Source organism: Chinchilla lanigera, unplaced genomic scaffold (genome assembly GCF_000276665.1).
Source record: "Chinchilla lanigera isolate Chin_1 unplaced genomic scaffold, ChiLan1.0 scaffold00046, whole genome shotgun sequence".
Taxonomy (NCBI): domain Eukaryota; kingdom Metazoa; phylum Chordata; class Mammalia; order Rodentia; family Chinchillidae; genus Chinchilla; species Chinchilla lanigera.
Window position 1 is genome coordinate 2,542,766 of NW_004955447.1, and position 16,070 is coordinate 2,558,835.

The following is a 16,070-nucleotide window of genomic DNA, read 5'->3' on the forward strand; positions in this document are numbered from 1 at the left end:
TGGCAGTTGTATTCTTTGAAGGCAAAGTTCAACTAATTAGGTCGCAGGTTGTTTGGGATCAATGTTGCGTCTATCACTTGTACTAACATTGAAAGAGACACGAAAGAGCAGTCCAGACTCTGCTGTTGTACATGTGTGTGGTCTCCCCTCTTAAAACTGCTGCTTCCAATTTGCTATTTTAAAAGCAGTTTGAAAATATATAAGAAAACGAATTTAAATGAGAACCACAGCAATGTATATGTAGCTCTACGTGCATCTTTAAAACTCTTGTATTCATGAGTGACTCTAGAGACCATCAAAATATATCAGCAGAAAATCCATCTAATTCTTAAGTTTGATATAAATTATTTAATCAATATGAAAGTTGCTGGCAGATTTTTTGAACAGAAATTTAGAATTTTGGCAAGCTTTACCACTGCTCATGTGTTTTTCTTAACATATGATATGTCTGAAATTTTTAGGTAGCATGACTATTTCTATTAAAAGCAATGAGAATAAAATGCTTGCGAATATGAGTAAAAGAGTTCCAAAGTCATAATCTTTACATTTTTGTTTCTAAGAACTTACCATGGTAGAAGATTCTTTTTTGTAACAGTGAAATTACTGCTTATCTTACTCTTGCCAAATACTGTTTAGGTAGATATGATTTGAAAATTCAAGAAGAAATCATACTTTCACAGGAAAATTTCCTTTTTAAAGTATTTCTCAAAGGATTTTTATTAAATGAAGAGAATGATTAAGATAAGGCAAACTATGTATCAGTAATCTTTACTGAAAAAAAAAGGGGGTTTGTAGTGACCAGTTTTGGCAGATTCACATGAGGAATTGTGATCCCTTTCCCTGGGGCAGCCTTGGCACATGTAGTGTGTGGCAGGACAGTGCTTTGCCTGGTGAGCCTCAAAAGAATCTCAATTCTCACACCTTTCCCCAGCCTAATTAGTCAGAAGTTATGGAGCAGGAAAACAAAGAAAACAATCTCTTGTTTCACTCTAAAGCAAAGCAAAGCAAAGCAAAGCAAAGCAAAGCAAAGCAAAGCAAAGCAAAGCAAAGCAAAGCAAAGCAAAGCAAATTGTTTGAGAACCATTGCAGTAAAGTGGTATAGAATCTGAAGTTTTCACCAGTGTAGACATGTGGATCAGAACTGTCATAGACATCAAAAGTATCGGCTTATCTGGGAAGAAAATTATTTGTGAAGGATTTCTGAAAACTGGAGAAAGGAAACAGCTGACATAAATGCTTCGTTTCAACTTTGGAAATAACAGAAAAGATTTCCTTGTGAAAGATGAAGAATTAGGAAACAAACCTCTTATACTTTCTTGCTCTTAATTTGATACTTTTTCCCAGTTATGAATTGTATTTACAGCTATTATACACCTGCATTTGAGCCACTTAATATATTAAGGATATGGAAGTCACTTAACAAAATTTCCTGTAGCTAATGAATAGCTGGACTACTTAAGGGATAGAAGAATGGTAATATAATATGACAATATATGTTAGAATGAATGGATGCAGTACACAAAAACCTAGTAAAGATAGTAGTTGGGGAACAATTACAGAATCTATTTTTAATTTATGACTAAAGGCTGTAGAAAATTGGACAACTCTATGCTTAAAATGAATCCATTTACTGAGGGACATGACTGAAATCTATTCAGTTGGAAGAAAATTTCCCTTTGCTAATGGTCGTACTTGAGTAGCTATCATTTGTTGAGGCCTACCATGTCCTAGGCTGTATGCAGATCACATCAAGTAGATTTAGCTCACTTAATCTTCACAGTAGTTAACAACATATGTCATTATCTTTTTGTTTTTGTTTTTGTTTTTTTCTGGTACTGGGAACCGAACTCACAACCTTGTGCTTGCCAGGCAGGCGCTGTGCCGCTGAGCTAAATCTCCAGCCTCACAACATATGTCATTATTGCTACTTAGATAATGAATCAGAGTTTAGAATAATGAATAGCTTAGAATAGCTTACATAATGAATCATATGGTTTAAATAATGAATCATAGAGGAGTCATGTAAAATGCTCAAGTTTACACACATAGCTAAGACAGGAATTTATTTAAATTATTTTTAAATCACAATTCAGAGCTTGAATTTTTTCCAATTGAACTCTTTTTTTCTCCCCAATTCAATTGATTTCCAATCTCTCAGCTACTTAATATACTTAAATAATAATAATTCTTATTGAAGTTTGGAGGCAGCCTACTGGTAATCTAAATGGGTAGATTTGATCAGAAAACAAAACACAATGTTATGCTATATTCAAGAAACATTTAATCCAAAAGGAAATTAATACAGTAAAAATAAGAGGATGGAAAACAACATTTTATGCAACTGGAAACTAAAAGCAAAGAGCAGGAGTAGCTATCCTGTTTCAGACAAAGTAGACTTCAAGCCAAAACTCATTAGAACCAAACTTATCAGAAGACCAAAGGAAGTTACTACATATTGGTTAAGGGAGCAATTTAATAAGAAGAGATAACAATTGTAAGATATATATATTATGCACTGAATACTTACATACCCAACTTCATTAAACAAACATTACTGGGTAGAAAAGATGACATAAACACCAGCAAAATTATAGTGAGGGAACTCAATACCCCACTGTTACAAATAGATCAACTAGACAAAAAATGAACAAAGAAATATCAGAGTTGAACCACATCTTCAAAAAAATAAACTTAATCAATATCTACACTGTGTTTCACATAACAGCAGAATACCCATTCTTCTCAGCAGCACATGGAATTTTCTCCAGTGTAGGTCACAAATTGGCCCATAAAACATACTTAAACAAATGCAAAAGGATCAAAATTATTTCATGAATATTATCAAATCATAGTGCAAGAAAACTAAAAATCCAAGGCAAAAGAAACCATAGAAATTATGCAAATGTATGGAAATTAAATAATATACTCTTGAATACCCAAGGGGTTATAAATGAGGTCAAACAAGAAATTAAATAGTTGCTAGAATCATATGATAATGACAGCACAACATACCAGAACTTATGGAGCATAATGAAAGCAGCCTTAAGAGGGGTATTTATTGCTGTGAATGCTTACATTAGCAAAACAGAACAAGCTCAAACAAATAACCTAGTGATAAACCTCAAGAAATTTGAAGAACAAAAACAGTCCAAACCCAAACCTAGTGCAAGGAGGGAAATGGTGAAAATCAGAGTGGAAACTAATGAAATCGAAATTAAAAACCAATGCAAAGCATCAGTTAATTGAAGCACTGGTTGTTTGAAAGAATAAACAAAAGAGATAAACCCTTGGCCAAACGTGAAAATAAGGAAAGAAAAGACTCACATAAATGCAATTACAAAAGGAAAAGTTAAAATCACAACGAACACTGTCAAAATCTAGATCATTAGTTACTATGAAATATTATATTCCAGAAATTATACAGTATTGAAGAAATGGAGATGTCTTGGCACATACAAATTACCAAAACTGAACCAGGAAGACAAAAACATCTGAACAATTCAGTGAGATTGAAACAGTAATAAAAAAACCTAACAACAAAGAAAATCCCAGGACCTGATGGATTCACCTTTGAATTCTATAAGAACTTCATAGAGAATGTGATGCCAAATTCAAACTCAAAGAGAATATATTACTCAAACTGTTTAATGAAATTGAAAGAGAAGGGTACTTTCAAACTCATTCATGTAAGCTGGCATTACTTGGACTCCAAAGTCAGACAGAGACTGAACTAAGATAGAAAACTACAGGACAATCTCTTTAATGAACACAGATGGAAAAACCCTCAACAAAGTACTCGTAAAGAAAACTCAGCAAATCATTGAAAAGATCACCTGTCATAACCAAGTAGGCTTCATCCCATGGATACAAGAATGGTTCAATGTACGTGAATCAATAAATGTAGCACATTATATAAACAGAATAAAGGACAAAAATCACATGATCATGTCAATAAATGCAAAAAAGCTTTTGAGAAAACCAACATCCATTTGTGATAAAAAGTCAGAAGAGAATATGAATCGAAGGAACTTAATTCAATCTGACAAAGGCTTTTATAAAAACAGAAAACAGCCAGCATCATGTTTTTTTTAAATCAAGAAAAGGATGCTCACTGTCACAGTTCCTGTTTAGGAACACATTAGCCAGAGAAGTCAGGCAGGAGAAAGTAATAAAAAGGATGAATATCAGAAAGGAAGATGTCAAATTGTTATTTGCAGATGATACTATGCTTTGCATAGAAGACCTAAAATTGCACCAACAGACTGTTAGAATTAATAGCTGATTTGAGAAATGTAGCAGGATACAAAATCAACAAGCAAAAATAAATAGAGTTCTTGTACACCAATAATGTACTCATGAAGAAAATTAGGAAAACAACACCATTTACAATAGAACCAAAAAAATTATACACTTACAATTTAACCCAACTAAGAAAGTGGAAGACCTCTACAATGAAAATATAATACTCTGATAAGAGACTGAAGAAAATATCAGCAAAATGGAAAGGTACCTCCTCTTTTTGGATAAGCAAAACAAATATTGTTCAAATGTCAACACTTCCAAAATCAGTATATAAATTTAATACAATCTGTCAAAATATCATAAACATTCTTCAGAGAACTAAAAAAATCCTAAAATTCACCTGGAAGCAGAAGAGACCCAGAATAGTGAAAGCCATCCTGAACAACAAGAGCAAAGCTGGAGGCATCACAATTCTGATTTCAAGTTATATTAGGAAACCACAGTGAGAAAAGAGCATGGTACTGGCACAAAACAAACATGTGGACCAAGAGTAGAGGAGGCACAAACACGTCTAGACACTTTTAGTTATCTTATTTGGCAAAGAGGCCAAAAACATATGCTAGAGGAAAGATGGTCTGTTTGGCAAATGGTGCTGGGGATACTGGCTGTACACATGCAGAAGATTGAAGCTAGACCTATGTATCTCACCACGTACTACAGTAAATCTAAGTGGATCAAAGATCTAAATATTAAAACAGAAACATAACCTGCTAGAAGATAAAATAGGTAAAATTCTTGAAAGCGTAGGCTAGGCAAGGACCTTTTGAACAGAACTCAAACTAGACAAGAATCAACTTCAAGTGGCTGGGGATTTAGCTCAGCGGCACAGCACCTGCCTGACAAGAGCAAGGTCCTGAATTTGATTCCCGGTACCAGAAAAAAAAAAAAAAAAAAAAAAGAAGAATCAACTTCAAGAATCAACAAATGGGATCACATCAAATTAAACAACTTGTGCCTTGCAAAGGAAACAACCAACAGAGTAAAGGTGTAACCTACAGAATAAGAAAAGCATAGTTGTCATTTACACCTCAGAAAGAGTCCTAATATCTAGAATATATAAAGAACTCAAAAATTAATCCTCCCAAATAAATGACCAAATTAATAAAAGGGCAACTTAAATGAATAGATACTTCACAAAAGAAGAAATACAAATGGCCACTAAATACAGGAAAAAATGTCCAACATCTCGGCTATTAGAGAAATGCAAATTAAATCTACACTGATGTTCCATATCCCTCCAGAAAGAATGACTATCATTGTGAAATCAAATGAAAACAAATACTGGTGAAGCTTAATGGAATGCTTCTACATTGCTGGTGGGAATGCAGACTAGCACAACCTCTATGGAAATCAGTATGGAAATTCCTGCGAAAACAAAAAGTAGAAGTTCCATTTGACCCAGCTATTCCCTTCCAAGTATTTTCTTGAAAGAGAGACATCATTACAAGGATGCATGCACACCCATGTTTCAGGCAGCACAACTCATAATAGCTAAATCTTGGACGCAACCTACTTATCCATCAAAAGATGCATGGGTAAAGAAAATATGGATTTTTCACACAATGGAGTAGTTCTCTGCCATAAAGGTAACTTGAGTCATCTCTGGGAGAATGGATGCACCTTAAAACCGTGATATTGCAGGAAATAAATCAGACATGCAAGTTTAAATATTGTATGATTCTTCCTATATGATAAACTGAAGTGTAAATGAATCAAAGAGTGAAATAAAAGATAGATAATAGGAAACAGGAATATAGAGGGGAGGAGATGGGAATGAAAAAATAATAAGAAAATGTTATGTACAGATTCCAAGTTTCCATGATTGATGTCATCATTATGTACTCCAAACATGTACTAATAACAATAGAAATTATGACTGTGAAAGAAAGACTCATTTGAGTGTAGACTGGTACAACCACTATGGAAATCAGTGTGACAATTCCTCAGAACATTAGGATTCCCATTTGACCCCTGCTGGGTATTTTTCCAGAAGAACTGAAAGCATCATACCACAGTGATATATGTGCACCCATGTTTATAGCAGCACAATTTGTCATAGCTAAATCTTGGAAACAACCCAAATGCCCATCAACTGAGGAATGGATAAAAAGGATGTGGTATTTTTGTGGAGTACTACTCAGCTATAAAGAAAGAGAGACTAGAGGCTTTTATAGGTAAATGGATGCAACTAGAAACAATGCTCATAAGTGAGATAAGTCAGACTTGCATTGGTGAACATCAGCCTGTCTCCATAGTGTAAGAAACGGAGTAAATAAGATACAAAGGTGCAGCAGATACTGTGAAAGGGAAAGAAACTGCTCTAAAGGAAAGTACAACTGGGATGAGGGAGAGGAGAAAAGAAAAGAGGGAAAATGCCCCTTACACACACACACACACACACACACACACACACACACACACGCTAAGATAATTGTATTACTAATTTCTATTAGTTCATTGAAAGGAGCAGTTATGTTTATATTGTTTGATCAATCTTATATGCCTATATCCTGTAATCTGAACAATACTTTAGAGATAACAGTATGCAATATAATAACCATGGTTAATTTCCTATCGTCTTGTTCTGAAATTCTGTATTGTCTTTATTGTTATTCTTCTCTTTAAAATAAAATTAAGAAAAAAGAAAGAAAGACGTATATTAACAAGCTGGCCCAGGGTGCATGTGCATGAACCTGTTGACTAGAGCAGGGAATGGTGCTGTGAAGCGCATTCTACATTCTATCTCCTTCCCCTCTTTCCATCGCATTTCATTCTATTCTGTCAGCTCCTAGGCTATCTAATCTCATCCAGTTGTTTCACCAAAACCTTTCTATCAGGATTCAAAATTAAACATTAAACATCATCATTTAATTAAACATGTTTAATTGAACATTAAACATCAAAGATTTTTCAGTATACCAATAACAAGCTAGCTGTGTAAGAAATCAGAGAAACAATTCAGTTCACAATATCTTAAAAAAGGAACCTAACAACCAATCTATTGAAGGAGGCAAAAGACCTTTCTGATGAAACTTACATAAAACTGAAAAAGAAATTGAAGAAGGCAGTAGAAGATAGACCACCATGTTCAGGGGTCAGCAGAATCAACATTGTTCAAATGGCCATATTACCAATATACTGCATTGACCATATATTCAATGCAGTCCTCATCAGAATTCCAATGATATTCTTCACAGAGCTAGAATCCTAAAATTCATATGGAAACATAGAAGATTCAGAATAGCCAAAGTAATCCTAAGCAAAGAGCAAGGCTGGAGGCATGACAATGCCTGATTTAAAATTATACTACATTGGAGATAACAATATGTAATATAACAACTATTCTTAACTCCTATCATTATGCTTTGAAACCCTCATCATTTTTATTGTTTTTGTTTTGTTTTTGTCTATGTTGTTATTTTATTTTTCAAAATTCTCTTTAAAATAAAAATGAAAAAAATGAGCATGACTCTGGCACAAAAGCACTTATATCAATGGATTAGGGCTGGGGATTTAGCTCAGTGGCAAAGTGCCTGCCTGGCAAGCACAAGGTCATGAGTTCGATTCCTGGTACCAGAAGAAAAACAGAAAAAAAACCAAACAAACAAATCAATGGATTAGAAGAGAAAAACACCTAGAAAATTGCAGCCATCTGATTACTGACAATCAAGACAAAACATAGGTTGGAAAAAATAGCACATCTTTACTAACTGGTGCTAATAAACTGGAAATCCATACAGTTTGAAGCTAATTAGAAATTAGTTAGTTTGAAACTAACTAATCCATATAGTTAGAAACTAGTTCCAAGTTCTAAGACTTGGAACTCTGAAACTGCTATAAGAGAAACAGCACAGGCAAAGATGTTCTGGATAGAGCTCCAACAACACAGGAAATAACAGCAAAAATTCATAATGGAACTCAGTCTTGTTAAAAAAGTTTCTGCACAGCAGGGAAAACTAGCAGCAGGGTGTAGACATGGCCTACACAATAGACAAAAATCTTTGCCAGTTACTCTCCCAACAGAGAGTTACTACCTAGGTTATATATAGAATTCAAAAATCTTAACAAGAACTCAAATACCCCAATCAGCAAGTAGGCAGGTGAATCAAGTAGGGAATTCTCAAAGGAAGGAGTACAAATAGCCAATAACTATATAAAAATGTTCAACATTTTTTACCATCAGGAAAATGCAAATCAAAATTGTGCTTAGATGTCATTTCACAGCGGTCAGAATGGCTGTTGTAAAGAGCGAAAACAGTTAAGTGTGGGGGAAGAACCCTTCTACCCTGCCAGTGGGAATGCAGATTAGCCACTTTGAAAAAGTGTATGGAGGTTCCTCCAAAAACTAGCAATACTACTTTTTGGTATATACACAAAGGGGTTTAAGTCAGCATATTATAGGGGCACCTGCATACCATGTTTATTTTGCACAGTTCACAACAGCCAAAATAGGGAACCGGTACAGGTACCCATCAACAGATAAATGGATAAAGAAAATGTGGTATTTATACAAAATGGGATATTATTCAGTAGTAAAAGAAAATGAAGTTGTGTCTTTTGCAGTGAAATGGATGGAACTAGAGACCATGATATTAGGCACATCAGCCAGACAGAAAGACAGGCATCACATGTTCTCCCCAACATGTAAAATCTACAAACAGATGAGCAAATGTAGAAGAGAGGATGTTATTAGACAGGGGAAGGAGGGGAAGGAGAAGGGAGATGAAGGGAGGGCTGTAAGAGGATGGATTTGCATTGAAACCCAGTATTTTGTAAAATTAAAAGGCAGTAATAATATGTACATAAAAACTTTTTACTATCTGGAGTGGAGAAATAATTTCTTGATATGGCAAGAGATAAGGCCTAGTCACAAGCCCCAGGGTACCAAAATTCAAATAACTATTAATTACTTTATTAGTTACATTTATACACTAAATTATCTTCATCATACTCTTTCCTCATCAACTCGCTATGCATTTAGGAAAAAAACTGTAGAAAAACTATAAATATAACAATAACATATTTAAAGAAGAAATTACCTGGCACTCTCCATAAAAGAGGGGGAAAATTGTGTTTCCAGCTATGTTTCTAGGGCTACAGGTTCAGTTCAGCACAAGGATGTCTTCATGTTATTAAAAGTTATCATTTTTCCTTAACTTTACTACATAATACACTTTTATTTTTCCACCCTATTGATTCCGTATTCTTATCCACCTGCTTTGTGATTTCTAAACTCTTACTTAGTCTCTTTCTCATTCTCTTAGTCTCATTCTTTGTGGATGGATTACTTTATTGGGTACCAGCATTTTCACTGTATAGGCAAGGTTGCAGAAACAAATACATCTCAAACATAATTTTTCAAGCCATAACTCAAGTTTCTGCTCACATAACATTGTGCTGGCACCACAGGTTATCAGGCTTGTGTTTGGGGAGACGTTCTGACTCCTAGCCGTTTAGAAGTACAAGACCACGGCAGGGCCGTTATCTTTAACATACGATTAGAAAGTTGTGCAGATCATCATTCTAGCACGAGGAAGGGGAAATATTGTGAGAGAACACAGAAAAGATTCTTATGACTTTTAGAAATGACATGCATCACTTTGTCCTCCCATCCCTTTGGCTGAAATTCAGCACATGGCCCTACATATGTGTAAGGAAGTTCCTCTAACGCTCTAGGATTCATGTTGTAAGTTGCTGTCCTCTGAAAATTTTACCCCTTTCCTCACTTACAAAATTCTCCAAGAGATTTGAGATTCATTCAAAATGAAGGAATTTTATTTTTAATTTTAATGTTTTTCAAAACAACTCTCCAAATAGTTCTATCACAGTTCCTTTGATGTAGGATTTTTTCTGGAGATTTATAGAGTTTAAAGTCCTGTATCCAGTATGATTCCTTAACTGCACCTTGGGATGGTCGGGCACACGGGAGGTTTCCTGACCCTCATCCAGCCTGGAGTTTCTATATCCAGATGGTTTGTAGTTGGCAGTGGTGGATGACATCACAGTAGAACGTGACTCTCAGACGTCTATCATTATGAGATTAGCATTACAAAGCAGTCCTACCAATCAGCGTCAGAGCCGGTCCTAACTGGAACCCAGGTGAGGGCCTTGTTTTACCCTTGTGCGTATACTCAGCCAAACCCTGTGTACGTAGCTGACACGTACTGCTAAGATGAATGAATATATATGCTGCCTTCTTTATACAGTCATTCCAGCTCTCCTCAAGCCGTAATTTCAATGGAGCCGGAGCGTTTAATTAGCGTATTTTACAATGAGTTACACTTTTGCGGTTGGTCTGATCAGAGTATAGAAAATGGACAAAGTTCGCGTAATTGTAGTAAACGACAGGAATATGTAGCCCGTTGAGAGAGCATAGATTTGCGGTCCTCCTCTGCAGATTTCTTAACCTAGGACCGCGAGCAGAGGAAACAGACAGTTGGAGCATTTCACAACGTACAAACTGACATGGGAATGTTAACAGTCGTCAGCATCGCGTAAATAAAATGGGTATCAAATTTGGACCTAGTAGAGTTGAAATCCTGGCCATGTTTCTCTTGCAATGCTTGCTTAGCCAAGTTACTAAAACTGCTTAAGTCTCATCTATCTCAACTAGAGAAAAATGCTGACGCAAACGCTGACATAATCAGACCTTATCTTTCTCTTTCTTTTTATCCATATGTTTGCATCTACATTTTGCATAATTTGCTTCAAGCACAGAAGAAGTTTACAATAGTTGATAGGTATTATTATTAAATGTGGTTAATTTATGCATTTTTAATATAATTATCTAAAATATTCACTGAGTATGTGCTTTTTCATCATTACGACAGAAAATTGTAGCCTGTGAACTCCAAGTAGCACTTACTGCCTAGGCAGTTTGGCATACTTCAAGATCATAGTGAGGTTGAAGAGGATATTGAATAGGGAGATGGAAAGGTAGGAATCTTGGTCAGAGAAGGGGGTTCCGCAGTCCAAGATTGGACACGGGGGCGTTCTGTGGAATGTTTATATGTAAGGGAAGTCTTCTGGTGACAGGTTCCGGAATGTTGACCAGTTCACAGGTGGGGATGTGATCCGAAACTCTGAGCATAGGAGCTGGGGTGGCAGAAATGCGGGGCTACCATGGCGGATGTGACTGAGCACGCGCAGGGAGGCAAAGGGCCAGGGCTTCCTGTTCCGTGAGAAAGACTGCAGTGTGCCCCAGAGGCTGGTCCGAAGGAAAGAAGCATTAAATAGTAACAACAGAAGTATCTAGATAGGGCTAAGGTAGCTTGCAGAATTTCCTAGAGGCGTTACTTATAATGAATGGGATACATAATAGTTCAAAACATTTTATTATTATTATTTTTAATTTACATATGACAATTGTAGGTACGTCTTCTTCATTGCCCTTTGTTGCCTTTTGTGATTTCAGTACCCCTACAGAAGATTCATCCAGTGCCACGGCCTTTCACTTCCTTGATGACTCACCTGGAACATTTGAGTTTCAAAACCCAAAAGTCCTTTTTTTGAATGCAACCATTCTCATAGTAATCTGTTAAACATTGTCATTACCAATGAGTACTCTGTCTCCTATTTTCAATTTGAAATATTAAACTATTGTCTACTCTCTTCTAGCTTTTGTTAAATAACAATGAGTTGGAAATTTGTCTTTAAAAATCATAAATTTATGATATTTCCTGTGTGATCAGGGTTTTGTTCATAAAGTCTGGGTACACATATGTCTTCAAGAGTTCTACCCATCCTCTCTTCCAGCAGATAGTGTTTCCATTTTAATATTTATATTTTTGATCCATTCAATTTTAGTTTAGTGCATAGAGAAAGATATGAGTGTAGTTTTAATCTCTGGCACATGGAAAGCCAGTTTTTCCAGCACCATTTATATAAGATGCTCTCTTTCTTCCAGTGAGGGTGTATGACCCCTTTGTCAAAGATAAACTGACTCAGTGTATTTAGACTTGTTTCTGCATCTTCTGATCTGTTCCACTGATCCTTGGGTCAGTTTTTTTTTTTTTTTTTTTGGCCAGTACCATGCTGTTTTTATCATGGTAATTTTAGCATAATTTAAAGTCAGGGATTGTAATGCCTCTTGCCTTGCCTTTGTTGCCTAGAATTTTTTCTTTTTTTTTTCTATTCTAAATATCTTCAGGTTCCAAATGAATTTTAAGGTTGTTTCCTCTAATTCTATGAGGTATGCTGTTGGTATTGAGGTTGCATTAAATTTGTACAATAATTTTGGAAGTATGGCCATTTTCACTATATTGCTTCTGCCTATCCAAGAACAAGGGATATCTTTCCATTTTCTGTTATCCTTCAATCTCCATATTTATAGCAGTACAGTTTGTAATAGCTAAATCTTGGAAATAGTCCAATGCCCATTGACCAATGAATGGGTAAAGAAGATGTGTTTTTTCTATACAATGGAATATACTCTGCTATAAAGAGGAATAAATTAGAGGCCTTTCTAGGTAAATGGATGTACCTTGAAACCATACTCTTAAGTGAAATAAATTGGACACACATATTTAAATATCACATTGTTTCTCAAGTGTGAGAAATTGAGAGGGTAAATATGGACCAAAGTTTATAATAGATATTGTGAAATTGGAAGAAAATGTTCAAATGGGAAGTGGGACTAGGGAGGGAGAGTGGGAAAGGAAGGAAAGGAAAAGAAAAAAAAGAGAATAGAAAGAAAAAATGGAAACAAAGCTTTTGTAAATAAGGAGGGGAAGGGAGGTCAAAGGGAGGGGAGGGGAATGGGAAAAAAGAAGAACTAAGCAATATCATGTAAAAGTACAAATTCTTTTTTTTTTTATTTTAAAGAATAAAAGAAGGATAACATAATAATAGGGGGGACTTAGCAAATTGCAGACAAAATGGTAGGAAATTATCAATGGTTATCATTTTACATATTATTATCTACAAAATAGTTTCTCAGGAAAACAAATAAAAGTACAAATTCTTATGACAAATGTTATCATATGTGTGTCTAAAATGTACCAATAAAATTAATTAATTTAAAAATAAAAATAAAATCTTCCTTTGCAAAAATATGACAAATGTGACTAGTCAGGATTGTGATGGAACAGCAGTCAGGCATAACAGATGTGCAGGAAGGTGATGAGTATCAGACAGATTTTCCCACAGCCTCTGAAACAGGACTCTGCCCTACACGTTCCTGGATGTCTGCCCCGTGAGACTGTGGAAGAAGCTGACCAGTGCTGCTACCTGAATTTCTATTGCATTGTTAGATAATAAATCTGTGTTGCTTTAAGATGCTGTTTGTGTAACCATAGTGTAAAAATCATACAAAAATACTGCAGAAGTTGAGGAACCTCAACTTTAACATGACCAATGCAGACCTTAATTATATTCCAAGCCCCTGTACCCTGATTTCTTTCCCACTAAATGCCAGCCTTATAAAACAGTAACTGAGGCCAATGTTATCAGAGTTATTTCTGGCTTTTCATTTTCTTCAAACCCCAGGTCCAACACTTCACTGAATTTTAAATATTTGAATACTTTGAATATTCATTGGAATATTTTGAATGTATTTTAGGCCGCCTACATCTGACCACTTTTATCTCTGCTGACCCCATCTGCCTTGAAGTAGCCCCCTCCCCCTCCCTGTGCTCTCTGACTGCTGTCTGCGGAGCAGTGAGAGAATCAGAATTTTGAAAGAGTTGTCAGGTATATTTTCCTCTCATTTAAAGATGCAAGTAATGCTCATGGAATTTAGAATAAAGTTCAAAATCCAAAACTTCTTGATATTCTCAGTCATCTTTTACATTTGTTTTTACATTTCTGAGAACCACCAGCCATTCAACATTTGAGGCCTTCCAAGGAACCCTACAATAAATCTTTTTTATTTTTCTCAGAAAAATAAACTCAAACTGTAGTTCTACAAGGGGTTCTATGCCAAGTACTTTCAGTATATTTTCTTTTGTGTTACTTTTACCATATTTTCTATTTTGCCTCAAGAAGCTACTTTGTGTGGGAAGTAAAAAAAAATATTTTGAAATTCAATTCTAATAGGACATATAGAGAATTTTGAAAAATGAGGAATTAAATTAATTGCTGAATAATACCTACTGCATACCACACAGATACCGTAGCCAGTGATATTCAGAGTATCCAAAATGTATGGGCTATTTGTGTTAAGGTGCCATATCTTCTGGGTTTCATTTTTCTATTTTGTTCAGTTGAAGTGATGTTTTCTTTTTGTAGTTGGAAGTTTCAACATAGCTGACCCCATGTACTATTTTATGTATACAATACTAGCTTAATTGAGCACATGTTTTTAAAGGATAAACAAAATGGGTACTTAGAATTTTGATCCATTTTAGAAATAGCAGAAAAGAAAAATCTAGTGGTAGGAGAGGGAGCATAGTAAACATATTCATGTAGTTTCTCCTTCTTAACCATATTTTGTTTCTTGACAAATGTGCTTACCTTAAAATATGAAAGGAAAATGATATGGGCATTTTAAGAATATACTACTTGTATTTTGCTGATGAAAAGCTGAAATGAACTTTATTTTAAAACATTAGTTGTGCTTACCACTATTGCATGTGAAATTTAAATAAAAATATGATGACATGCAAAGTTCTTAACTATGTGAGAATTATATAAAATACTCTTACTTTTAAAACCTATTGCAAATTCACAGCCTTATATTTTTGATACACCTAGGATCTGATAATATTTTTGTAATATGAAATGCAATCTCTACTTTGTACAAGTTATATAATAACACTCACTATTATTGATTTAACCTTTGTCATTTTACCACATGGCAGGAAGCATAAATCCGCTATGCAACAGCAATCATCACTCAAGTGCACCATGAATTAACTCATGACTTTCAACAGTTCTGACTCAAAGGTTTCTAGAACAATAGCCAAAACAGCTAATGCTTCTGTTGATTGGAAATTCAAAAGACAGAGCCACGCTATTAGTGCTGCTGGGGAGACTTGTGTGCAGACAGAAAATCCTTTGCTGACGTATTTAAACAGAGCAAATCTCAGCCAGGCAGTAGCACAGGTGAAGCGCACTGCCTGTGTGATGACACTTATTTCTGCTGAAATTTAAAAGTAATAACTGCTTCTGCGGACTTAGGAAAGCATGTAAGTGTGCTTGTTGTAGATTTTTCAGAAGTCCATTTGTTTTCATATTTACCATGTTTGGAGTTTCTAGACTGCCTTTACAATTTTCTGTGGAAATACTTGTTGGATAGGATTAGTCAGTGACCTCACTGGGTCTTTGAGAGAACAATTATTCTACCAACTGAGGACATCCATGGGATACAGTGTGAGTAACTAGAGCTTGTAGGCTGAGGAAACGCATGGCTCTCAACTCTGCAGAATGGCTTCCTCAGGAGAACCATACCACAAAGTTCAAGACATTTTAGAAGTTAGCTACAAAGTTTATCCTGAGCTTCTAACTGGGCAAAGTTAATAGAATAGTTAAATTACACGAGAAAATGCACAATGTCCAGTGAATATAGTAATTACTGAGTAGAATATTTTTCCTTTCCACAGGCAGCCAAAAGTTTTTCTTGTTGGTTTTCCAGCTATTATTCTATAGCAGTTATGACTGGGGTCTTCAGCCTACAACTTGAATGCTTCCAACCCATGAACTGAAACATGTGTACAACTGTCCTCTAAATAAGAATGGTGGGGCTTCCGGCGCACAGGGAGCTGCGGGTGGGGAGCGCCAGCCTTCTGGCTGGCTAGCTTCCTGCCTGCTGGCTCCCGAAGGGTGGGCCC